The 27,890-nt window shown below is 38.5% G+C and overlaps 1 protein-coding gene and 1 pseudogene across 8 annotated transcripts in view; both read left to right on the forward strand.

The window, feature by feature from the left end:
• Positions 1 to 27,890, forward strand: part of LOC147578739 (DIS3-like exonuclease 2) — a 179,507-nt gene that overhangs the window by 24,230 nt on the left and 127,387 nt on the right. The gene's annotated exons all lie outside the window — the stretch shown is intronic.
• Positions 1,954 to 2,087, forward strand: LOC112849127 (small nucleolar RNA SNORA62/SNORA6 family; annotated as a pseudogene).

Genomic DNA, 27,890 nt, shown 5'->3' on the forward strand with positions numbered 1-27,890 from the left:
GATATTGTATACTACTGAACTCATTCTACTTTTTTCAGTTGATTGTATTGGATTTTCTAAGTAGCAAGGATTTCATTTATAATTGATCATTTTTCTCTTCTTAAACTATTTATATGGCCTTTTTTGTTTACAGTAATGACTAGTGCCTTTAGAATGATACTAAATAACACTGTAATAGCTGGCATCCTTTTCCTGTTCGTGAAGTTAATAGGAATGCTTCTAGTGCTTTATCATTGTTTGTAAGTTATTTTCTGTTGCTATTTTTTGTTTTAACTTTTTTCCTTTTTAAACTTTATTTTTAGAACTCGTAGATTATATGCAGTTGTAAGAAATAATACAGAGAGATCCTGTGTATACTTCACCTATTTTCCTCTTATGTAACTATAATATCACAGCTAGGAAATTGATGTCAATACAATCCACCCATCTTACTTTGATTTCATCAGTTTTAGTTGTACTGATGCGTGTGTGTATTTAGTTCTATCACATCTGTAGATTTGTGTGACCACCAGTGCAGTCAAGATACAAAATAGGTCCTTCACAAGAATCTCTTGTGCTTCCGTTTCATAGCTACAGCCATCTCCCTCCTTCTCTGCTCTTTCTTTCTTTCAGTTTTGAGAGAGAGAGAGAACCAGTGGGGGAAGAGGCAGAGAGAGAGGGGGACAGAGGATCTGAAGTGGGCTCTGTGCTGACAGCAGAGAGCCTGATGCGGGGCTTGAACTCATGAACCATTAGATCATGGTTTGAGCCAAAGTTGGACGCTTAACTGACCGAACCCCCCAGGTGCCCCTCCCTCTCTGCCTTCTTAACCTTTGTCAACCATGACACTCTTTTCTGTCTCTAATTTGCCATTTCAAGAATACTGTCAATGGAAGCCTACAGTACATAACTTTTGAGATTGCTTCACTCAACATAACTTCCTTATGATTCATCCAGGTTATTGTATGTATCAATAGTTCATTCCCGTTTATTGTCACTAGTATTACATGGTGTGAACGTATGGCACCTTGTTTCACTGTTTTCTGCTGAAGGACATCTGGGTTGTTTTCTGTTTTTGGCTATTACAAATAAAGTTGCTATGAACATTCATAAGCAGGTTTTTGTGTGAACGTAAGTCTTTGTTTCTCTGGGATGAACACCCAAGAGTGCATATACCCTTTGCTTAGATCATCTGTTGTTAACATTTTGTTTCATTTCCTTCATAATTTGTACTCTTTCTCTTACTTTCTCAGCCAAACACACACAATTATAAGGTAAAAAATTTTCCTCAACTGCTTGCAACTAAATTGCATATGTGATTACCCCTAAATTCTTCAGTATTTTCCAGGAATACAGATGTTTTCTTATATACCTACAGAAAAGTTATTAGAATTGATACAACTTAGGTCATATCTGCCATCTGCCATTACAGTTTTTTCAGTTGATCCAGTAATGCGTCTTTTAGCGTCTTTTCCTCCTCTAGCACAAGATCTCAGATTACATATGACATTTAGTTATCATGTTTCCTTTGTCTCCTTTAATCTGCAACAGTTCTTTTAGTCTTTGTCTTCTATGAAACTGATATTTCTGAAGAATAGAGTCTTTTTTTTTTTTTTTTTTTAAAGGATGTTCCTTGTTTGGTTTGTTTTGATGTTTCCTCATGATTAAATTCAAGTTATGTGTTATTCTTGGCCTGAGTACCACATAAGAGGTGTTGTTTCCTTGAGAAGTACATCTTACTGCACTAGAAAAATTTCTTTTTGCACTAGAAAACTTTCTTTTTAGCCCTGGTTTACTAAGAAGTCTTAATTCAGAATGGATGTTGGTGGGGCACCTGGGTAGCTCAGTCGGTTAAGTGTCTGACTCTTGATCTCAACTCAGGTCTTGATCTCAAGGTTGTGGGTTCAGGCCCCACACTGGGCTCCACCCTGGATGTGGAGCCTATTTAAAAGAAAAAAAAAAGAATGGGTGTTGGGTGCATATTGTTAGAGCTTGGAGTTGAGGCCACTGGCTGGTGGATGAACTCACAAATGTAGGTGATGTGCTACATGAGGGACAACGGTCTCTGGCTCAGTGAATGGAGTTTGATTGTAACCCTTGTGACAAGTGAAAAAAAAAAGGGTGTTGGACTTAGTGCCTTTTGGCTTCTATCTTCATGATGATTTAGTTCTATTCCATTAATTTACTAATGGATATGTAAACAGATTTCATGATTTGAATCATGTTAGAATAAACATTCTATACCATGTGTTTATGTTACATAATTTTTAGAATTCAATGTTGGATTTTATATTTTTATTTTGGGTTTTGCATTTATGTTTATAACAAAAATCCTGTAGGGGTGCCTGGGTGGCTCAGTCAGTTAAGCGTCCGACTTCGGCTCAGGTCGTGATCTCATGGTCCTTGAGTTTGAGCCCTGTGTCGGGCTCTGTGCTGACAGCTCACAGCCTGGAGCCTGCTTTGGATTCTGTGTCTCCCTCTCTCTCTGCCCCTCCCCTGCTCATGCTCTGTCTCTCTCTCAAAAATAAATAAACATAAAAAAAATTAAAAAACCCCAAAATTCTGTAGTTCTCTGTGTGAAAGAATGTGTGTGTGTGTGTGTGTGTGTGTGTGTGTGTGTGTGATCTTTGTCAGATTTGGTATCAGGGTTATTTAGCCTCATAGAATAAATTGAAAAGCTTAAATAACATTGAAATTACCTGTCTCTAAAACTGTTTTGGCCTGGTGCACTTGGTTGGGGGGAGTGTGTGGATCTTTGGCAGTGCTTCCTCGTTTCTTCTCTGATTAAAGATCTATTGAGGTTTTTACCTTTTTTAAAGTTATGTCCCTATTCTGCTTTCCATCGCTGTTAGAATAAAGACTCAGGCTCTGTATTTGAGGTCATGTACTCTTCATTCTGCCTAAGTGTTGTCACCATTCTTTTATTTCTTCAGTTACTAGAGCTAGAAACCTTTGAGTCCTCCCAGATTTCCACTCCTTATGCTCATACCAAGTCTTAACAGTTCTGTTCTTTTTTTTTTTTTTAATGTTTATTTTTGAGGGGAGGAGGAGGGGCAGAGAGAGAGGGAAACACAGAATCTGAGCTGTCAGCACAGAGCCTGACGTGGGGCTGGAACTCATGGACCACAAGGTCATGACCTGAGCCAAAGTCAGATGCTTAATCTACTGAGTCACCCAGGCACCCCCAATTCTGTTCTTAATTTGCATTTTTGAATCCGTCTCCTTTTTCCATCCCTACTGCTACCTGGACCCTTCCAGTTGTCTTAACAGGTTTTTCAGTCTCCAGTCTCTCCTTCAAATCAGCCTCTGAACTGCCACTGCAGTGACCATGGGAACATGCAGATCTGATCATGTTAGGCACCTGCTCAGAATTCTTTGGTGATTCCTGGGCAGAGCTTAACCCCAGTGCTTCTGACTCGGGTACAAGACTCCTTTTGGCTGTCCCAGTTTGCCAGCTTCTAGTTTCCATCGGTGCTCCAGCAGTCCAGCTGTACCTCATTACCCAGAATTTCTTTGCCCATGCTTTTCACTGTTTGCCCTCTGGCCCTCTGCTCAGCCTGGTGCTTTCCTCTTTATCCTTGAGCGTTTCTCATAAGCCTTCTGTGAAGCCCTCCCTGAGGGGACTTCTTCACCAATAGAATTTACCAGCCCCTGTCCCTGCAGCTACCTTACTTTTGCCCTTTTGGGACTGTAGTTCTATTCTGTTGAAACTATTTTTTTTACATGCCTTCTTCTGTTATATCCTGTTAGCTTTTTAAGGCCAGAAACTGTGTCTTCAACTTTGCATGCGGTGTTAGCACAGTGCTTGGCTTTACAGATTCTCAGATGTTTGTTGAATGAGTACAAGCTTTATTTAGAGGACTGTGAGAAAACTAATTTGATTGAAGCGGAAGGTTATAATAGGAGTAGGGAAGACAATCAGCTAGGATTGGCCAACAGCTTATGAAGCAACTTAAATGTTTAGCTAAGGAGTTTGGACTGTGTCTTTACTTAGCAAGAGGGTCAGAGAAAGGAGGCAAAAGGAGGGAAGGTCATTTATTACTGTTGTGCTACAGAGACTGATTTTTTTGGTCTTTTCCAAATAAATGAAGATTGCTGCCAAGGTAAAATAAATGACCTTACATTAATAATAGCAAATGCTTTTTTAGTGCTTACTATCTGCCAGGAACTGTTGTGAGAGCTTTACCTATGTTACCTCATTTAGAATTCAAGTATTCTACAAGGTAGGTTTTGTTATTGCCTTTTTTAATGTTCATTTACTTTTGAGAGAGAGAGAGACAGAGACAGAGTGTGAGCAGGGGTGGGGCAGAGAGAGAGGGAGACCTGGAATCTGAAGCAGGCTCCAGGCTTTGAGCTGTCAGCACAGAGCCTGATGCGGGGCTTGATCTCATGAACTGTGAGATCCTGACCTGAACTGAAGTTGGACACCAACTGACTGAGCCACCCAGGCGCCTCTGTTATTGCCTCTTTTAGATAGTCAGACTGAGGCACAGAGATGTTAAGTAATATGCCCAAAGCCACAGCTTTTCAGTGGCAGAACTAGGATTCAAACCTGGGCATTTTGGCTGCAGAAGTCTCTTAACCACTTAAGCTCTGCTGCCTTCCATTAAACTTATAGCCTATTGAGTAGCATTCACCCTTCTAGAAACTGGCATTTTAACCTTGAACTAAGGGCCAGTGAAACTGTTTTCTATATTAGTGGACATAAGCAAATATTATTTGACTTATAGTAGCTAATCCATTTTGTGGTGACTTAAAATGTTTCTTCTGTTGCCTCAACTGGAGCTAAAAGTGAGCTTATTCTGCATCCGATTGGCACAGAAGGTACGTTTGGGGAGTGTTAAATATTTGAAATGAAGTTTTTTTTTTTTTTTTTTTTAAGTTTTTTATTAGAGAGAGAGAGAGTATGTGAGCAGGGGAGAGGGGCAGAGGGAGAGAGAGAGAATCTTAAGCAGACTCCAAGCTCGGTGTGAAGCCCAGCAAAAGGCTCGATCCCATGACCCTGGGATTATGACCTGAGCTGAAGTTGGACGCTGAACCATCCAGACGCCCCTGAAATGAAGTTTTAAACACCACTAGCTGATTGTCTTAAATTAGAAATGAGAGTTTAGAGAAAACCCTGTTAAGTTGCCTGGCCCATTGTGTTCAGGCCAGGTAAGGATTGTTTCTTCCAGTACATTCTTTAGTGCTTGGTCTAGGGTTTGTTAGTTGTCTCAAAGAAATAGCTCCACTATTCCTGAAGAAAGGCATTTTTCTAATCTCTGAGAATTTTTCTTTGTAATTAATTAGATGTGGTGATTAAAATATGCTTTCTTCTAAGTTTCTTTTAGGGCCCCCACCATCTGAAGTAATACAGAATACAATGCATGCATACGTGTTTGCCAAGATTACAGTTGCTGTGGGAATCATAACTTTGGATTTCCTCACATCTGGATTAGTGAAATTTGCACAAAGCCTCCGTATGAATATAAGTTTTATATTTTATGTGCATCTAGAGGTAGCAGAATCTTAGTGATGTAGCTTCCCCATAAACGAAAAATTGAACATTGGCAATCTGAAGTTTTAAAATGATCCTAAGGTTTTGAACTTTGCCTGGAGCCAGTGTCCCACACTCTGGTCCTCTGCTCAGAAGGTTTGCATCACCGCCGGGAAACCAGAGCTCTGGAATGGAAGTAGAAGACCAGCTTATCTCCCTGGGGCCTGTAGACCTCAGGTTTGTTTTGTCTCCCTGAGAAGCAGGGTCTCCAGTGCTGCTGGTTTTGAGTTCTGTTTTTGAAGCAGCAGGGAAAAGAAACGCTGCAGGTCTTAGTTGCATTTCAGTGTTCTTTGGAACTCTTTTGGGCACTTGTTTTCTTGGATTGTCCTATTTTTCTTACCTGAAGTTCATAACTCTTAAATCCATGGTGATGTCCGTGTGGGTGGTGGAGGTTTTTATCTGGGAAGTGTGGAATTTTGAAAAGCCGCAAATGCTAGAGTCACCATCTTTCAAACTCACTCGTGTTGAATTGTGTGAATATGAGGCATAATTTCCCTACAGAGAATGTTTCCCTACAGAGAATGATATTAGAGAGCTAACATCAGTTTGTCCTCCGAGGCCTCTTTCAGGTCCCCCGGTACAGAGTGCCGAGCTGACAGACCAGGTTCAAAATTGGCGAGTTGGCTTAGGGGTCATCGAAGTTTCCCTGTCTTTCCATCTGTGGTCTGGATTTAGTCTTTGTCTTTTTGCCATTTGGAATTCGGTGTCCTGCATTCCTCCAGATGCCTTGAACAATGCTCGAATTCTTCTTTGTGATTTTGCGGGGACACTACAATTGCCTGGGATTTTGCACGTCTTCCTCTGGGAGTGTCTGCAGTGCACGGTAAGGACCTTGTGCCGTTGGCAGGAGCATGGTCTGTAGCGAGGCCTTACCTTGCTTAACACTAAAAGGGTCTGTAGGTAGAAAATTCCAGATGTTTGTGGCTGCAGCCCTGAGAGTAGGCATTTCCCAGGAAGAAAGTAATGATATAACTGACAGATTTTTTAAAAATAAGGAATTAGCACAGAAGCCAGGTTGATATTAATCTCTTGTGTAAAATGAAAAAGAAAAGTTTTCATGAAAACTGACATTTTATTTGACATAATATGAACCTAGGGAAAACTACTTCCAATTCTTTTATATGTTAGTCATTCTGTTCATTTAACTATAGATTTTGAAAGTTACATATTTTTCTCAATTGCCGTGGTAAAATTGGCCGTGTGGGTAAGCTTTGCAACTCTTTTCCCCTTGTCCTTTTACTTTTGAGATTAGTGTTTGCGGGTAGATAATGGCTTTGATTACCATTTAAATCGTGCATAAAGCTGGTGGATGTGTTATATTCTCAGCTTTATTATTAAGTAGCTGTTCTGTATCACAGCATGAAATTTGGATTACACCTATATGATAACCTTGTTCCATAAAATTTATGCTTTATGTAAGCAAAGGCCTTAAGTGATAACAGTAGTTATTACTGAATTGTTTGCTGAATAGAATATTTTGCTATCTATGACCTATAATTTAAGGTTCTTAAGAGGGAATTTAAAAGTCTTTCCATGTGCTTCAGTATAATTTAGTATATACATGTATATATGGGCATATGAAGTGCACGTGCTTATGTGTGTAGGAGTAGATGAAATAACATTGACTATTTATTGCTAATTGTTGAAGTTGAGTGATGAGCATGCATTCATTGATTCTACTTTGTATGTGTATTTAAATTCCCAAAATGAAAAGGTAAACTCCCCCAAAAAGTAATGAAGAAAAGACTGTATTTGATGGCACGGGCTAGTAATTAATGCAGTACACGTCACTACTTCTGATACCTTCTAGGGTGGCTTTTTCAGTGCTGCTGAAGTACTGCCCTGAATTACTTCAAGGGAGAGAATATTATTTTATTCTGTGTTTGCCCAAATTACTGATCACGGCAGAGATATTCCAATGTGACTGCTCACATGTTATGAAAAAAAACCAAACAAATCTGTTTTTTTTTTTTTTTTTTTGAGACACTTTCTTTTGCTATTTGATGCAGAGCATGACTTCTGATATGAGTGGGTACCTTCCTCCACTTCTTTAGGTTCTGATTTCTGTTAAAAAAAAAGGAAGTTTTTATTTGGTCCCTATTCTTTTAGATTCCGTAAGTTTCTCTGTCTGTTCCTTCCTCACTGGATGAAAAGATTTTTCTTCTTGTTTCTAAAGGTATTTTTGTTTGATCTGAGCCTTTTGCTACTTTGTCTAAAATTTGTCTCCAAAGTTTGCACATTTATCTCCAAAGAGAGAATAGATATCAGGGGGTTGAAAGTGACAGTTGGTCTGAAAGTCTTTAACGTGTAATCTTATTTGTTCCAATTTGGTAATTCTGTATGGGACTTTAATCATAGTAACAAAATATGGGAGAGAAACATGAGATTGAATTTATAATATAATCCTGTACAAAGTACACACAACAAATGAAGCTGTTTGCTGAAAAAATGAAGCAGTTACCATCTCATAATATTTTGGGGTCTTATTTGGTAGCAAAGCTTATATTTGAGAAGACCCTGGGTTGATCTCTTTTGATTTGGGGTATGTATGCTGCCTCATTGCATATCTTGTATTTGTTGTTGTGTTATTTATGACCAGAACTCTGGTACTTTGATGGCAATAAGATGATTCTGTCTTTATTAGGCAAGGAGATGATACTTAGATCCATTCTAGCAATTTTCTTAATGTGTTTCCTGCCTTTACTAATGTATTCCTGTATATTATCAAGATGTGAAAATTATTAAACTCCAGAATTCATATAAATCTTATAATAGGCACCAAAATTCTAATGTTACATGAATTTATAAAAGCACTTCATAAGCAGGGGAAAGATAGTTCAATTATCTTTAAGGGTTTTCTTAAATGCTGGAATGTGGGGAAATGTTGTAGTGCTTTGAAGACAACTGTTATTATTTTTTAAATTAGAGTTGAGAAATATTACATAGGCTTTTCACTCTTTTTCATTAGTGTCAAGGTATATTGCCACTCTGTCTTTTCAGTTCCCCCTTGTGACATTAGGCCATAATAAATTATCATTGTGTTATCAAGAACATTCATTCTACTTTGTAGGGCACTGTGTAAAAATAGCCATAAGACATAGTTCCTGCTCTTAAATAATTTACCTCTGTTGAAGAGTAACAGGGCATCTTTTTAAATTAATTCATTCAGTAAACATTTCCTGGGTGCCTGCTGTGTGCCAGCCCTACTAGGCACTGGGGATCTAGTGGTGAACCAGACAGACAAGTCCCCACAGTTTTGAAGCTTACATTCTAGGATCTTAAATACTTTACACTCTGAATGATGTAATTGTTCAGGACTTTATAAGGGAGGTATTACTTTGTTCTAGTATGGTTAGGAAAGGCTGTATTGAGGGGTAGGACATGAGCTAGACAGGAAGTAGAATGTTCATTTCCAGGTGTGTATTTTGTGGAACCTGCTGTACAGGATTTTGTGGTGAAATAAATGTGGAAAACATAGCACCCTATGGGATTACAGAGAAAGGATCCCAAGAGCTAGAGAATTTAGGTGAGGTTCACAGAAGGAAGATAGGGAATTTGAGCTGTACTTTAATGGGTAAAATTTTAAGAGTGAGGTTAGAGTGGAGGATGAGTGAATTGTGTAAGCTTGAGGAGTACAAGAAATATTTGGGGCAGTATTAGTCAAAATGTACCCACCCATCCTCCCCATTCTCCCCTCCCAGAAGCTATCATTTATATTTGGCCCCACCTTCTCAACTCTTCTTTCCTATCAGTATTCTAACACACTCAAGTTTCTTCTTTATTGAAAATGATAGTAACAACAAATGGAAACTCTATTTTTTTTTAATTTCACCTCTCCCTCTTCACAGCCAGATTCCACAGAAGAATCTCCTGAGTACATTAGTTCTATATCCTCCCTGCCTATTAATACCTCAGCTTATTTCTGTTTGGTTTTTATTTCCATACTTACTAAAACCGCTCTCGCCCAGCTCCCATGACATCCATGCTGCCATTGCTGATGAACACTCAATTCTTTTTTTTTTTTTTTTTTTTTTTAAATTTTTTTTTTTTCAACGTTTATTTATTTTTTGGGACAGAGAGAGACAGAGCATGAACGGGGGAGGGGCAGAGAGAGAGGGAGACACAGAATCGGAAACAGGCTCCAGGCTCCGAGCCATCAGCCCAGAGCCCGACGCGGGGCTCGAACTCACGGAGCGCGAGATCGTGACCTGGCTGAAGTCGGACGCTTAACCGACTGCGCCACCCAGGCGCCCCGAACACTCAATTCTTAATTCACTTCTAGCAGTGTACGAATTTGTTGCCCACTACCTTTTGAAATCTTGATTCTTGACATCACACCCTCCTGAGTTTTCTCTTACACCTCCTTTAGAGGAGGCCGTTCCTTCTCTATCTTGAGATTGTCTTCTCCCTGCCTGTTGAACTTTGAGGCTCCTCATATCTCATCCTAGGCTCCTTCTCTTTTTTCTCCCTGCTCTTTACCTTGGCGGATCCTGTTTGTGTTCACAACTTCAATTATATTTGTTCTCTGGTGACTCCCAGATTTGCCTTCAGCCCAGAGGTTGTCAGAGCTCCTGACTTAGATATCCAGCTGCCTGTTTGATATCATCTGTTGGCGTTGCAGTCACTTCATACTCAGCTTGTCCAATATTGGGCTGATGATCTGTACTTGTCTACCCCAGTCCAGTAAGCTTGTCCCAGTGAATGTCACCATCACCCATTCACCTGTATAAGCCAGTGAACATGAAGTTATCCTTGATCATCCTCTTTCTGTCACCCTCTATGTCCAGTCCATCACCTTTTGTTGTTTTGGCCTCCTAAATGTTTCTTGATTAAAATTTCTTGATCTCAGTACCATCATTTTTTTTTTTTTTTTTACATGGTCTGATCAAATAGCCACCACACTGGGGGCCCCATTCATTCTTGTCCCCTCATCTCCAATCCATTTTCTACCCTGAAGCTAGAGGGATCTTATCAGAATGTATTCTGATCATGTCACCTTCCCGATTGACACACTTCAGTACCTCCCCCCTCTTATAAGATAAAAACCCAAAATTCTTCATATATCCTGAAAGTTCTAGCATGGTGTGGCCCCTGCTTTCATTCCAGCTTGACCTTACCTCACTTTCCCCTTTTCTCTAAGGTATAGCCACGTTCCTTGAGTGTGTTCTATGTCCTCCCACTCTAGGGTATACATTTCAGTTTGAAATTACATATCAGTTTGTATAATTGTCAGATTAACATCTTTCTTCTACACTAAACTAAGCTTATGAAAGGAAGAATTGAGTCTCTTTTTCTTTTCCATTGTATTCCTTAGGGCCAAGCATAGTACCTGGTCTGGTGTAGGAGCTCAAAACACTTTTGTTAAGTGACTGACTGAATGAGCAAGTGGATGTTTCATTCAACATGAGAAGTCACAAGAGGATGTGTAAGGTGATACAAAAATAGCAAGTAATGTTAACAGATGCTGAAGAATCTTCTGAGATGATGGCATGAGAATTTAAGTAGGGTGATGACATGATCGTACCTATACATTAGGAAGGGTAACCTGGCTGTGGGATTCAAGATAGGAAGCATGAGGGGCTTTTAGGTGTCAGTTTAGGAGAGAGGCAGTGTGGACCAGTAGTAGACCAATGACAGAGGGACTGCCACATGTTTGAGAGTGGAGAGTGAGAGCAATTTGGTCTGATGGATTGTGGCAGATGGCTTTTGGTGACAGACTTTCAGTGAGTTTCACTATTTCAGTCTCTTAAATTCAGCATTTCATCTTTCTTTGAGAAGTGGTGAATTTTTCACAAGCTTTATTGAGCAGTTATTCAGCAGGCACTTTGCTAGGCTTTGGGATTGCAGAAATGAATAAAAAATATATTTTTAAAGATTTTATTTTTAAGTAATCTCTACACCCAGTATGGGGCTCAAGCCCACAACCCTGAGACCAAGAGTCACATGTTCCACCGACTGAGCCAGGCACTTCAAATATTTCATAATCTAAGTCTCTTAATTATGCTTTCAGGTATAATGGTTTTTAAACTTTGACTAAAACTGTAAACCTAAATTTCACTAAGAGTTAATACTTCATGAGTTAAAGAAGCAGCTGGGAACTAGAGTTCAAGATGATGGGATATCAACCTTGTTCTAGAACAATGAGATGGTCTTTTTTCTTTATTGGTAATTCTTGATTGATGCCAGGAGCCCCAGAATTATCCCCGAGGGTCTGAAACTCTTCAAGTTTAATTCCCTGGAGATTTTTACAATGATCCTAAAATGATAGGTGGTAGGTAAATGGTGTCTGGCCAATGTCTTTCATTTAAATGAAATAATTATTTATATAAGTCCCTTCTACCTGTCCACTTTACTTCTTAAGGATAAAATGAACTGAGATTCCAGAGATTCTAATGACTCTTTTTGGTTTTCTGTTCTAATGTTCAGCATGTTGAGTAAAAATTTCTTAATTCATCATTCAGCTGTGTCAATGACCAGGCCCTAGATGGATTTTTTTTTTCCTTGATGGATTATGCTTTTGGTGTCATGTCTGAGAACTTTCTCTAATCTTTTTTAAAATATTTTTTTGAATTTTTATTTTTTAAATAAGCTTTATGCAATGTGGGGCTTGACCTCATGACTCTGAGACTGAGAGTCATGTGCTCTACTGACTGAAACAGCCAGGGGCACCTCTTTACCTAATCTTAGGTTATAAAGTTTTTTTCTTATGTTCTCTTCTAAAAGTTTTATAGGTTTATGTTAGCTGCATTTGAAATTAATTTTTGTTTAAGATGGATCTGTTATGGATCTCTTTGAAAACACCACACCGTCTTGATCTCTTTTGGTGGATAGCTTAAAATTGGGCAGTAGGCTTCCTCCAATTATTTTAGTTATGCTAGTTCTTTTGCATTTCCATATAAATGTTAAGATAAGCTTGTCTGCATCTACAAGAAACCTTGGGGCCTAATAGGAATTGTGTTGAATTTAAAAATAAATTTGGGGGATGCCTGGGTGGCTCAGTCGGTTAAGCGTCAGACTTCGGCTCAGGTCATGATCTTACGGTTCGTCAGTTTGAGCCCCCTGTAGGGCTCTGTCCTGACAGCTCAGAGCCTGGAGCCTGCTCGGATTCTGTTTCTATCTGTCTGTCTCTGCCCCTCCCCCATTTGCCTTCTGTCTCTCTCTCTCAAAAATAAACACTAAAAAAATGTAAAAAAGTAAAGATAAATTTGGGTCATAGTCTTAGTATCGATATCTTACCACTTTAGGTGAAATGTAGGAACTTTAACACCATGTAGGCCCCTTTATCTTCCCTACTTTATAACTAGTTGTCTTTATATTTCCTTTACATACACTGAGAACCATATCAGACAATATTATACTTTTGCTTTTAGCCATTTGCTGTAATCACGGAGAAAGGCTAGTGCATTTACCTATAAGGTTTTCTGCCAACATTAGTTACTTTGCATTTCTGAAAGTTCTATTTAATTCTTTTAACATTTGTCTTTTAGTAAGCTCTTTGTTTTTCTTTTTTCTTTTCTTTATACACATTAGAGTTTTAAAATGTTATGTATTTGTCATTTTTATGACCTGAAACTATTTTGTACCACATTTTGCGTTGTTTTTCTTTTTGACTCTCAAACACGATGGCTCCCTTCCTCCAGCTGTCTTCCTCATATGTTTTGTAAGCACTTCTCAGGCTTTTGAGTATGGGAATATTCTGAAGTGTATGGTTCTGAGAGAATGTTTTGGTTCAGCTAGCACCTTGGGATACTACCAGCATAGGCTTACTTTTTTTTTTTCAATGTTTTTTTTTTTTATTTATTTTTGGGACAGAGAGAGACAGAGCATGAACGGGGGAGGGGCAGAGAGAGAGGGAGACACAGAATCGGAAACAGGCTCCAGGCTCTGAGCCATCAGCCCAGAGCCCGACGCGGGGCTCGAACTCACGGACCGCGAGATCGTGACCTGGCTGAAGTCGGACGCTTAACCGACTGCGCCACCCAGGCGCCCCTAAGCTTACTTTAAGTCAGTGTTTGTGCTTGGGCATAGCTACCCTTGCAAGCCCCCGTTATGCATCTCGAGGGGAAACTCACCTGTGTTCCCAGCTGGAGCCCAGGTCAACACACACACATTTGTTGTTTTTCTTCACTGTAGGTGCATTTTTTTCTAGCCTAACTTTTCACTGAATTGATGGCCCTTTAAGAGTCTTGATTATTTGTCAGGAGGCTAACTTCTATATGTCTACATTTCATGGGGTCAGAGCTTTATCTCCTGGCCCTCCTGCAGCTTTAAACTACAAGCCTCTTGGCACTGACACCAGGATGTGCCCCCAGGGTCTCTGGGAGACCCTCAGCTTCTATGTATTCTGGTTTCTAGCTCTCGCTTGAATTTTAGCTCCTGGGGATTTTCGTTTCTTTCTTGAGAGCTCAACTGTGCTCTCAAGAAGTTGGCAAGATTTTGTTTAGCAGTTGTAGTAATTTGCTATCAGAAGGGTTTTCAGAAAAATGACTCTACTGTATTACCAGATTGTTGGGTTAGGGACCCATTCCTGGTTCCTTCAGAATTGGTCACCTGAGGCAGAAGATGCTTGCCTTCCTTAAAAGGAAGGGGTACAGGCATATTTAGCCTGCCTGTCATGTCTGCTAAGGAAGTAGTCTCAAGAAGAGGGGGAATGTTCAACTCTGTCAAGTGCAAGGTCAAATAAGATCAAGATTGAACGTTGAGAGTAGGATTTCACAATCAGGAAATCTTTGCCAGAGCAGTCTCCAGGGATTGGAGGGGGGGGAAGAAGCCTATTGTGTTTTTTAATCTTTGGGAGGATGGTCCATGGTCTAGGCAATTCCCTTTTTGTTTGTTTGTCTGTTTGTTTGTTTTCCTCAGAAAGAATGACTTGCTGTTTAACCGTATGTGGCTGTTTATTTTATATTCTCTTATGTAACTTCTTTCTGGGTTCTATCCCTGCCTTAGGTAGATTAGCTTGGTCACGGAAACTTACACCATGGAGTGTATCTAGTGTTGAAGAGTATCCTTAAAGCTTTCATTTATATGTCCTTAAAGGAGGTAGTCAGAACACGGAACTGAGAAGGCGAGAGCTGAGCTGGTACAGTAAAGTCAGAGAAAGAAGATAGGAGGTATTGCCACTTTTAATGTGAAGTTTCTAAAAATTGCGAAAAATTTCAAACATACAAAAACTAGAGTCGTTTATCAACCCCCATTTCCCCATTTCCCCATTTCCCCAGATCAGTAATTATTGCACATTTGCCTTCTTCATCCCTTTTTTCTTTTTCTTTTTTTTTTGCCGAAATATTTTAAAGAAATCCCTGATATCATTTTTTGTATAATACATATATGTACATAATATGCTATGCAATAATGAACTTTTCTATATACAGTCATAATACCATTATCATACCTAATACAAAACTGACAATTCTTTGGTATTATCTCCTATACTGAGAGTATTAACGAGGCCTTTTATTTTATTTATTTAAAAAAATGTTTATTTATTTTGAGAGAGAAAGAGGGCATGTGAGGGTGGGGGGGGGTGTGGTGCAGAGAGAGAGGGAGAGAGAGAATCCCAAGGAGGCTCAGTGCTATCAGCCCTCGAAGGTGAGATCATGACCTGAGTCGAAACCAGGAGCTGGTCGCTTAACCGACCTTGCCACCAGGTGCCCCTAATGAGGATGCCTTTTAAAATCACTTCTTTGAATATGTTGAGATTGTTTCTTCTTTGTTGTCTTTGCACTTGTCATACTCTCTGCCAAGAAGGCTCTACTCTGAGACCTTCACGTGTGGACTTCTCATCATTTGGATCTTAGCTCCAGTATTATCTCCTCAATAGAAGCTTTTCCTAATCACCAAAGCGAAAGTGGTGTCCTCTTTCCTCATCTTGTTTGTCACGATCTCATCACTCTTTTTTACCTCCATGGTAAGTTGTTTGTTTCCTTGTCTTCTCTGCCCCCTAGATTGTGCCTTGTTTAGTTGCCTGTTTACCTGTTTGTCTTCTTCAGCCCCTAGATTGTAAATACCATGAAAGTAGGGACCTTGCTCTGTGCCCAGAGCTGAGGAGCATATAGTGCTACATGCAGTAATGAAGCACATTTTCAGAAATAAGTCAGCTATTAGGATAATAGGAAGAGATTCCAAAATTTTCTTAATATTTTATAACCATTATCTCTTCCTCAAACTGATTCTCATTCCAGAACTTTTCTTTTCTCAAGAGCTTTAACCAACAGCTGTGTTTGCAAAAAGTGCTGGGTTGTTGTCCCTTTCAGGACATTTAATCTTTTTAAATCCTCAAAATATTTTGTAAAATATAAGTGAGTAAAGTCACTGCTGACCTGTTGAGAGGCAGTGTTTTTACTGACATAACTCTCATTTGAGATCACTTTATTTGAGCTTGCAGCTAATAAATCTGTTTTGGCCCATATGAAACAGGATGGAATGATCTTGTAGCCCACATATCCTTTAACTGATTATTTGAGTTTCTTTTATTTAGGACATCATTTGTAAAGGATGTTAGGGGGCGTTTTTTAGTTATATTATCAATTGTTGTGAATGTTCTTTAGCATGATAAAGAAAGTGTAACTTAATAAACAGATATGACATTATAATTAAAGACTAGGACTCTTTTGAAAACCTGTAATTTCAGATCTATAGTCAAGATGCAAGAGTGGTACAAAGAATTACTCTGTCCTTTTCACCAGATTCTTCAGCATTACCATTTTACCACATTTACTTGAACATCCCTCCCCACTTGCCTGTTTGTTTGTTTGTTTTGAGCTGAGAGTGAGTTGCAGACATTCAAAGGCAATTCTCTTATGACTATTGTGCAGCGATCAAAATAAGGAAATTAACATTGATATAATGCCATTAACCAATCTATAGATCTTATTCAAGTATCTTCAAGTTTCCTAATTCTGTCCTTTATATGAAACAAAAATCCTGATCACAAGTTGCATGGAGTATCATGTGTCTTTAGTCTCCTTTAATCTGGAAGAGTCCTTTCATGAATAATATTTTTGAAACCTATACACCAGTTATTTTGTAGTAAACCCCTCAATTTGGGTTTTACTGGTATTTCATAAGTGACATGTTTTTCTTAATGTATCTTATCAGGAGGTATATGATGTTGATTTGTCCCGTTGCTGGTGTTGACTTTGATCGGTTGGTTAAGTTGGTCTGCTAGATATCTCCACTGTAAAGATATACTTTTCCTCTTTGTATTTAGTAACTATCTGTGAATAGTTTGAGATGATTAAATATCCGATTACTCCTCAAACTTTCACCTACTAGTTTTAGCATCCATTGATGAATCTAATGAATTAGCGTGATGATGATTGCCAATGGTAATTTTTTAATTCCATCTTTTTTTTTTTCATTTGTTAAAATGTTAGGATTCTGATGTAAGGAAGAAAGCTTTCCCTTTTGTTTATTTGTTTCTATCAGTATGAACTCATGGATTCTTATTTTACTTAATGGATTATATGTAAGCCATTATATGTAAAATTTTTGATAGTGAAATTGTCATATATTTGGTCAGTAGGAAGCTTTTCGACTGGCTTCTATGAACTTTTGACATGTACCCATTATTTTTGGGTGTGTTCTTACTTTCTGGAACAAGAAGATATTCTATCTAGGCCAGGGCTTGGCGAAGTTTTACTGTAAGTGGCCAGATAGTAAATATTTTTGGCTTTGAGGGCTATATAGTCTCTGTTGTAACTACTTAACCCCACCCTCAGCAGGAGACCAACCATAGACAATTTGTAAATGAATGAGTTTGGCTATGTTCCAATAAAACTTTATTTACAAAGACAGGTGCCTGGCTGAATTTGGTCTTTAGGCTGTAGTTTGCCAACCCCTCTTCTAGGCTTTTATTGTACCTCCTCCACTCCAGCCTCAGAATTGGCCATTTTTCTAAGGAGGCTGGTTCCTTTTAGCAGTGAATGTTATTTAGAAACTGAAATCTGGGCTTATTGCTACTGGATATTATTGATTTTAGGCCCTTTTAGAGGACAGAGCTAGATAACATAAGGATATATACATGTACATACTTGTATACATTTGTATGTATGTATTTCTGTGTTTATCTCTATATACTATAAACCATTGGTTATAGTGATACCTCCAATTCCATTTCAATACCACAGGGTTTATTCTAACCTTTCTACTTATATTTACAATATATTTACTTATATTTAGATTACAATATATTCATTTACTTGACAAATCCTAGAATATACAGAAAGTAGTTTTAGGGTTGCCAACCTAAAACTGTGAAAAACTTATTAATTAGGCTTTAATTTTTATTTATACTTCTTATTTGTCTTTAACTTAAGGGTTAAATACTATGCTCAAGAATTCTTTGGGTTAGTTCTTCTCTCATTCCTTTAGTATGTTGTGTTTCTCATTTTAAATATAGTTAGGATCATTTGTTTTTGTTTACGTTACATTTTGGGCTATTTCTCCTGTTCTTATTTTATGTTGATTTTTTGAGTATGTGGAACACGAACATGGTTTCAAAAGTCAACATACAGAAAGGTATATGCTGTAAAGTGTTACTTCCCGTTCATTTCTTTTCCCAGTTTTCACCTGCCTCTTTTTCATCCTGCCCTCCTTCTCCCATAGGTAACCATTCTCACTAGTTCTGTGTTACTGTTCTGTATGCCTCTTCTCACAGATGAGCATATGGGTGTGTGTGTAATTCTTTTTTTTTTTTTCTTTGTTACATAAAAGGAAGCATACTACAGATAATCTGTCCTATAATTAATTCACAAGCTCCAGAGTTGATCAAAGTAGAATACTTCTGCATGGTGCAGTGAGTGGCCTCAGCTGAATCAAGTTTCTGGAGCACAAAGAAGGAACTTTTATCAGGTTATGGTGAACTCGAGCCAAGAACAAGAAACCAGGCTCAATCAGGGAATCTGTGTTGGATTAAAAAGACAATAAATACTTTGGTAGTAGAGATCTTGGTGATACCAGTCTGTCTTTTGATGCTGCTCTGATGTAAACTGTTGTCCTCCAGTCTAGAGGTTGTCCTCTGTGCCTGTGCACAATTGCCATTCTGGGATCTCCTTTCTCTGTCATCTTGGAAATTACTTATGTACATGTACTTTATTTACTGTGTTTCCTTCTCATTGTGTCCTCTTTCTTGTTTTACTCTGTCATTTTGGTCAAGCATATATTTTAGTAGTTTCATAAGAAGGAACACGTGAAGTTTTTTTAGATCTGCACTTCTGAAAATGTCTTTATTCTACTACCATACTTGATTATTAGTTTGCATATAGAATTCCAGGTTAGAAACAGATTTTCTTAAATTGTTTTTCCTACTTTTTGGGTATAATTAACTTAAATATTTCTTATGCTTACCATTCGTTCCTGAAGATCCAGTTTTTGCTCTGCTGTCATTTCCTTTTATCTTGAAGAACTTCCTTTTCTGTTACTTGTAGTGATGTTCTGCTGGTAATGGATTTTCTTGGTTCTCCTTTATCTGAAAAATGTCTTTATCTTGCTTTCATTCCTGAAGTACATTTGTGCTGGATATAGAATTCTGGGTTGATCGTTTTTCCTTTCAACCTTTTAAAGATGTTGTTCCACTGTCCTCTGGATGCCTTGAAAGAAGGTAATAGGTAATGATAAGAAATCTAGTGCCACTGAAAATGTTTCCCTCTATGTAGTATATCATGTTCCTCTGGCTGCTTTAGATTTTGACTTTATCTTTGGTTTTCAGCAGTTGATTATCTGGATCTAGTTTTCTTTGAATTTTTCCTCTTTGGGGTTCATTGAGCTTCTTGAGTTTATATATTTGTCTTTCATAAAATCTAGGATGTTTTTGGTCAATATTTATTTTATTTTACCTTATTTTTTGACTCATTTTGTATCTTCTGGGATTCCATTTACGCATATGTTTGATTTTTTTGATAAAATAAGCCTTAAGTCAATAAGTCTCTGTTCATCTTTCTGTTCAATCTTTTTTTCTTTCTTTTTCAGGTTAGATAACTTGTACTGATAAAGTTTGAGCCATTGACTCTGCACTCTTATATCTCTATTTTGCTATTAAGCTCATACACTGAATTTTTAAATTTCAGATATTATAATTTTCCATTTAACATTTCCATTTTCTTAAATTATTATTATTTTTTTTAAACTTTTTAAACATTTATTCATCTTTGAGAGAGAGAGACAGAGCGTGAGTGGGGGAGGAGCAGAGAGAGAGGGAGACCCAGAATCTGAAGCAGGCCCCAGGCTCTGAGCTGTCAGCACAGAGCCTGATGCGGGACTTGAACTCACTGACTGTGAGATCATGACCTGAGCTGAAGTCAGACGCTTAACTGACTGAGCCACCCAGGTGCCCCTCATAAGTTATTTTTTAGTGTTTGTTTATTTTTGAGAGAGAGACAAAGTGCAAGTGGGGGAGGGGCAGAGAGAGAGGGAGACACAGAATCTGAAGCAGGTTCCAGGCTCTGAGCTGTCAGCACAGAGCCCGATGCAGGGCTCGAACCCAAGGACTGTGAGATCATGACCTGAGCCGAAGTCGGATGCTTAACCATCTGAGCCACCCAGGCGCCCCTAAAATTTCCATTTTGAAAGGAAATGTTTATTTCTCCATTGTGATTTCCTATCTTTTTAGTCATGCTAATGTCTTTTCCTTTCTGTCAGTGAGCAGTTATCATAGCTGGTTTAAAGTCGCTGTCTGTTCATTTTAACCTCTGAGTCATTTTAAGGGTGGTACCTGTTAATTGCTTTCACTTTAGAATGGTCAATTATTTTGAGTCCTTTGTATGTCAAGTAATTTTGGGTTGAGCCTTGGATATAGTTACTAGTATTTTGTGAAGACTCTGAATTCTGTTAAATTCCACTGAAGAATGTTGATTTTTTAAAATTTCTTATTTTCAACAAGTGGTTTTTTTTTTTTTTAATGTTTATTTTCGAGACAGAGAGCGAGCAAACACATGCATGAGCGGGGGAGGTGGGGGGGGAGCAGAGGACCCAAAGTGGGCTATGTGCTGACAGCAGCAAGCCTGATGTATGGCTTGAACTCACCAACCGTGAGATCATGACCTAAGCTGAAGTTGGACATTCAACCGACTGAGCCACTGAGGTCTTCATGATTTTTAGAAATTTCATTGGCAATTAGCTTCAGACCCCATTAGGCTCAGACTATATGTCTTGTCTCCTGTAAGTTCACGTTTTAGTTTAATTTTTAAAGCCTTTATGATGTTGCATTGGGTCCGTCCTACGCATCTACAGTGTGAAGGGGTCAACCTGAGACTTGTACAATGTTTATAAGAATTAGGGGAATCCCTCTTCAGCTCTTTCCTATTCTAGATTGCTCTGGCAGCTAGCTGTGGTTGCTCAGGCTCTTTTCCCTTTCTTCTGGCCAGGCAGTCTGTAGGATTTCTCTTAAAGTTTTAGCTGCCTGTATTACCCACTTCTCTGTGTCCATGGCCTGCTCTTAGGGCAAAGCTATGGCCCCTCCATCCCCCCAAAAAACCCCAAACCAGAAAACCAAAAACCAAGCACATGAAACTCACCTTGGTGTCCATCATGTCTCCAGATTTGTTTCTCCTAATAATCTATTTATTTTGTTTACTCTTCAGAATCAGAATCTTCAAGTAGTTCTTTTGTTTGTTCATTCTTTCTCCCTTTATTTCTTTTTTTTCTTTCCCTTTTTCTTTTCTTTTCTTTTCTTTTCTTTTCTTTTCTTTTCTTTTCTTTTCTTTTCTTTTCTTTTCTTTTCTCCTTCCTTCTTCCTTCCTTCTTTCCTTCTTTCCTTCTTTCCTTCCTTCCTCCCTCCCTCCCTCCCTCCCTCCTTTCCTTCCTTTCTCTCCAGAGTTTATAGTTGTTAACTCAGTTTGTTTTTAAGTCATTTTTTAGGCTTAGATGCCAAGCTGGGGCTTTCCCAACTTAACCATTTTCATCAGAAAAATGATATTGTAAAAACCTTTAGTAAGAAATGAGACCTGAAAGATGGGTGTGTTAGTCAGAGTTCTCTAGAGAAACAGCACAAATACGATATAGATATAGGAAGATACTTATTATAGGGATTGGCTCATGCAATCATGGAAGCCGAGAAGTCACACAGTCTGCTGTCTGCAAGCTGAAGACCTTGGAAAGGTGGTAATGTAATTCAGTCTAAGTCTGAAGGTCTAAGAACCAGGAGAGCTAAAGATGTGGCTTTCAGTCCAGTCTGAAGGTCTGAGAACTGAAAGTACTGAGAACAAAAGATCAGTGTCACAGCTCCAGTGATCAGACTAGAGGGGCCAAATTCTTCTTTCCTTGGCCTTTTTGTTCTCTTCAGGCCCTCAACAGATTGGATGATGCCTACCCACCTTGGGGAGGGTGAACTGCTTTACTGAATCTACCCGTTCAAATGCTAATTTCATTCAGAAGCCCTCACAGACACACCCTGAAATAATGTCTATTATTATTATTTAATGTTTATTTTTGAGAGAGAAAGAGACTGAATGTGACTGGGAGAGGGGCAAAGAAAGACGGGGACACAGACTCTGAAACAGGCTCCAGGCTCTGAGCTGTTAGCACGGAGCCTGACGCAGGGCTTGACCTCACGAACTGCAAGATCATGACCTGAGCCAAAGTCGGATGCTTAACTGGGCCACCCAGGTGCCACAGCACACCCTGAATTAACGTTTAGCCAAATATCTGGAAACTCTGTGATGCAGCCATGTTGACACATAAAATTAATCATTACAATAGGTTAGATTTCAGAGTTGCAGTGAGGAACCCTGAAGTGTTTTGAAAAAGCACTTCATAAAATACCTCCTATGTGAAATACGGATCAAAGAAAAGAAATTAGTGGTTGAGAGACCTGTTAAGAAACTGTTGTGATCTTAGGGCTACCCTGTTGGGACAATCTGATTTCAGACAGTGCTAATCAAGTTGGAAAGGAGAGAATCTATTTAGGACACATTTTGAAGGCAGGAGTGATGGAATTTGGTAATAGAGTATTAGTAACGGAGTGAAAGAGATTAGATGACTACTGTTTGTTGCCCAAGGATGATGATGATGTCATGAATCTGGATGCAGTAAGTATGCAGGCAGAAAATCTAGTTTGAGGAGAATAATAACTTGAATTAGAAACATGTTGCATTCGAAGTGCTTGCCAATATTAATGAGCAGGAAGTTGGAAAGTTGAAGAGCTTTGGAGAGCAGAGTTGGAGATGTAGATTTAAAATTCTTTAACAGAGAAGTGAGATGAGGCTTAAGAATAGAATCTTGCAAATGGCAGAAACTTAAGGGGTAAGTGAAAGAAGAAGAATCAGCAAGAACATTTGAGAATTGCAGAGAGAAAGGAGCTAGGAGACTGTGGTGTCCAGAAGGGTCAAGGGAGAAGAGTTTGTAGTCCAAGAGCATGGTCAGTCGCATCCTATTCTAGAGGGGCTAGGAAAAATTAACTGGGAGTATGCTATTGTTTTAGTAACGAAGCTTTTCCTTCTAAGGAATACTGAAAGCCTTATTTCATTGTAGAGATGAGGACAAAATCATATTCCCAGGAGGTTTAAAGAGTATGTCATGGGGAAATAGAGTTATGAGATTAGACCACATTTTTATATTTTGGCAGATGGGAGTGAGAGAAATGGAATGGTAGCTGGTTGCTTGAATTGAATAGGAGGAGAACAGGAGTAGGCCCTTAGCTAGGTTCAATGCTATTGTGGAGGCAGCTATGGAGAGGATAATGATGTGGTAAAGTTCGTGAGTAGATAAAAATAAGGGTGAAGAACACAAATTGAGGAGATTAGGTTGTAAACATGTAGGGACCTTTCTAATTTTCATACAGGAAAGGAGGAGAGGATAGATGAAATTAGGGAGAATTTTCATCAGAGAGAAGAGTGAGTCATATAGGAGGGAGTTGGGAATTTTAGGCATTGACTGAAAATGGGAGAGTTAAGAGTGGGTTGACATTTCCACTTGCAATTATGGCATAGAAAATAGTTGGAAACCAGTCTTCTGACAACAGTTAGAAAAGTTGGCTTATGTCCATCACCAAAAAAAAAAAAAAAAAAAAAAATCTGTTGAAGGTATTTGAGAGGTAATAAGAGAGTGAGGGGCACCTGGATGGCTCAGTCAGTTAAGTGTCCGACTTCAGCTCAGGTCATGATCTCATGGTTCATGAGTTTGAGCCCCATGTTGGCTCTGTGCCAACAGTTCAGAGCCTGGAGCCTGCTTCAGATTCTGTGACTCCCTCTCTCTCTGTTCCTTCCCTGTTCACACACACACACTCTCTCTCAAAAATAAATAACATAAAAAAAGACATTCTTTAAAAAGAAATAAGAGTGAATAAGAAGAAAAAGGTTTAGGGAGATGAAGCTACTATTTGGAGTTATCTTTTATGAATGCTTACTAGTTTCTAGGGGGACCAGCTGAAAGACTAAGAAGCTGAAAAACTGAGCAATACACTTGATATTCTTTTAGGACTAGAGGGATAGGGATTGGAATTTGGGCCCTGCTGATGTGGGGAGTGTGTGGCCCCAGTGAACCACTCTTATTTGGTATTGGGATCCTGGAGGGCTACAATCTATAGGTAAGGAACTGGATGTAGATAGACCTTCACAGAAACCATATCTCCACTTTGAAGATATTGAAACCCTGAGAGCAGATTGACGTAATCTATTGTATTTGTCTCAGGTGGTTCACAGAAGCAAATGAAAATTCGTTTGGAAGATGGTAACATTATGCAAGGCCTCAAATTATCACAATAGAAATTTTGCAAATATAATGTTTAGTCCATAATAAAAAGCACAGATGATCAAACAACAGGAACAAAATCAAATAGAAGCAACAGAAGACAGTATTAGATCCATCGGGGCCTCTGTTATTGGAGTTTTCAGGAGCAACTTTGATATAGTTATGCTTACCTTGTTCATAGAAAAGACATGATTTACCATTTTTAGCAGAGAACTGGAAACTTTTGAAAGAAAAAGGAAAATCTAGACTTGAAAGCATAATAATTGAAATTAAGAACTTAATGGGTGAGTTTGAGAGACTCGTTAGAGTCTGATAGAGTCTGATTAGAGTCTGATAGAGCTGATAGAAAATTAGTGAAGTAGAAGAATTATTGAAGAGATTGAAGGAGACCTAGAGATACTGAAAAGTCAGAAGTGTGTAATTGGAGTTCACACAAAGGGTTGAGAGAGAATGGGGCAGAAGGGATATGGGATAAGACTGGCTGAAGACTTTCCATAACTGATGAAAGCTATCAAATAATAGTATTATTGATAAAACCAAGCAGGATTTTAAAAAAATCTGTATTTTAGTATATTGTAATAAACTGGTGGAAAACCAAAGATGAAGAGAAAAATTCCAAAAACTGCTGTAGCTGGGGATAAGGAATAGTATACTGTCAAAGAATAAAAAAATTAGACTTATGGCTGACTTATTAACAGAAACATTGAAGGCCGGAAGACGATGGAATGGTATCTTCAAATTACTGAGAGAATAACTGACAATCTAGAATTCTAAAACCTGTGAAAATTTCCTACAAGAATAAAGATAAAATTCAAATGTTTCAGACTTGACAGGTACTCTTTTAAATGCTCACAAGGGGTCCCTGGGTGGCTCAGTCGGTTAAGCGTCCAACTTCGGCTCAGGTCATGATCTTGCGGTTCATGGGTTCAAGCCCTGTATTGGGCTCTGTGCTGACAGCGAAAGCCTGGAGCCTGCTTCAGATTCTGTGTCTCCCTCTCTCCCTCTGTGTTCCCCCCCCCCCCCCACCATTCTCATTCTCTCTCTCTCAAAAATGAATAAACATTAAAAAAAATTTTTTTTTAATGCTAAAAAGACACATGTGGCTCATGGCTACTGTACTAGACAGCACAGATATTGAAAATTTCCATAATTTCAGAAATGACAGCCCTGCTTTTTGTATTAAGAAAATCACAGGGATATTTTGAACAACACTCTGTCCCCTCACAAAGGGAAATTTTAGATGAAACTGATACATTTCTAGAAAGATGCAAATGACTAAGATTGAAGAAATTTAAAAATCCAAATTATTTTATATGTTAAGACAGTATTTTTTTTTCTTATGATATCTTTTTCTGCCTTTGGTATCGGAGGAAATACTATCCCCAAAGAATGAGCTGGGAAATATTTTCTCTGTTATCTAGAAGAGTTTGTAATAAAGGATTACTATTATTTTTACTTTCAGTGTTTGGTATAATTTGCCTGAGTTTTTTTTACTGGAGGATTTAAAATTACTAATTCAGTTTCTTGTTATGTCTATTTAAGTTTTCTGTTTTTTCTTAAGTCAGCTTTAGTAATTTGTGTCTTTCTAGGAATTTGTCCATTTCATCTCACTTATCTAGTGGGCCTAAGTTTATTTATCGTATTCTCTTATAATCCTTTTCTGTAAGATTGGTAGAGAGGTCCCCTCTTTCACTCCTGTTTTGTGGTCAACCTGTGGAGGTGGAATGGACCCCTTCCCAATTAGTGGGATGTTTATTGATTGCACCTTATATCACAGGAGAATTTGAGAGAAAACTTATTACTCACCTAGGCAGAGTAGGGTGCATACAGACATGTCTGGCATGGTTTGAGTGAGGCAGGAGTGGGTTAGTTCTTTATAATGGCTATAAAAGAGAAGTTCCTGTGTGTAGACTGGGATTTGTGAAATTCGAATTTCCCCCTGGGGTCAAAGTTTGGGGGGCACATGGACTGTCTTATCAAGCTGTACAAATGTGTCAAAGGGGAAGGGGGAGGTAAGACTTAAAATAAATCAGTAGTCAAACATCAAAAAATGGAGCCAGGTTCTTTATCACAAGTCTTTTGTAAAAATAATTTTACTTCATATTTCTTTTCTTCCTTTCTTCATATTGGATCATCTTGATTGATCATTTTTGTTTTCAGGTTTATTGATTCTTTTTATACCAACTCAAATCTGCTATTGAACCCTTCTAGTGAATTTTTCATTTTAGTTCTTTCAATTTGGAATTTCCTTTTTTTAAAAAAACAATTTCTGTTTGTAGATATTTTCTATTTGATGAGTTATTGTCCTCATACTTTAATTTATAAGTGGTTTCTTCTAGTTCTTTGAACATATTTATAATCTAAGCTTTGAGGTTTCTGTTGCCTAAGTCTGAAATCTAGGCTCCTCTGGAGACATTTTATTCAAACTGCCTGTCCCCCTGGTCCCTGTGTATGGGTCACACTTTTCCATTTTTGCCTGTTAAAATTTTTTGTTGAAACCTGGACATTTTTGATAACATAGTCTGCATTCTGATTCCTTTCCCCCCAGAGCTGTTTGTTCTCTTTGTTTAATGACTTACCTGAACTCATTCTTTGGAGTCTGTGTCTCCCACAGTATGTGGCTGCTGATGTCTCTGCTGGTTCTAACTTTCTTGTTTTTAAGTCTAACTTTCTTGTAGTTGCCCTTGGGTCAGGATATCTTAGTGGTCAGCCTATGATTGATCAGAGGTTGTGTTTAAATTCTTTGAAACAATGAGGCCCCATCCTTTGTCAGTGGTTCTCAAGAGGCTTGTGGGAATGCTTTCAAAGTTCAGGCAGTTTACAAGTCAGCCCAGGCTTTTGCTTTCTGCATTTGCAAGGGTCACATTCATCTAGGGATGAGTTGCCTTTTAATTTCTTTCCTGCATGGTTAAAGTCCTGTGCACATAGCAGGAAAACGTAGATTTTTTTTTTTTTTGTCGAGGCCTATTTTGATGGTCTCGTTTCTAATTCTCACTGTTAAATTTCTGGTTGATTTCCTGATCTGTTGCTTGCCCTAACTAGTATTGCAAATTCAGGCTAGTTGTGATATTGGCCTCCCTGATTTTTTTTTGTGCCTGGAATCATTATTGTTTTTGAAAATGCCCCTGGGCATGGAATTCTTTTTGCTGTGCTCCAGTGAAGTTTAGCTCCCTCTGGCTAAGTGCGGCTGCCTGTCTCCACAGCTCGCTCTCCCAGGTGGGACTTCATACCAAGGGATTGGGAGTCGGTGTGGGATGGTGGGAACTCCAGGTTAAACCGCCACATACTTCTCTTGTTCTTACTGAGATTCAGTAGATTTTCTTGAATAAACACTTCTCAGTTTTTTGTATGTCTTTGGTCAATATCCAGGTCTTAAATAGTTGGTTTTGATAGTTTTATCTGGTTTTATTGTTTTTTTTTTTTTTTTGTTCTGGGGGTAATATTTGTCACATTCCTTATTCAGCCTTTCTGGGCATCATTTCCCCTGCCTTCTCTCTCTCTCTCCTTCTGTCTCTGTTTCTCTCATTTTACAACATTTAAGTTTTATTCAAACTGAATTTTATTTCAGAACATGTTATAAGGTAGCACTGTATGGGCAATTATTATTATTATTTTAAAGTCAGCTTTATGCCCAGTGCAGAGCCCAACATGGGGCTTGAACTCACCAACTTGAGATCAAGAGTCAGACACT

Source organism: Puma concolor, chromosome C1 (genome assembly GCF_028749965.1).
Source record: "Puma concolor isolate L17-30 chromosome C1, mPumCon1.1.hap2, whole genome shotgun sequence".
NCBI classification, from domain to species: domain Eukaryota; kingdom Metazoa; phylum Chordata; class Mammalia; order Carnivora; family Felidae; genus Puma; species Puma concolor.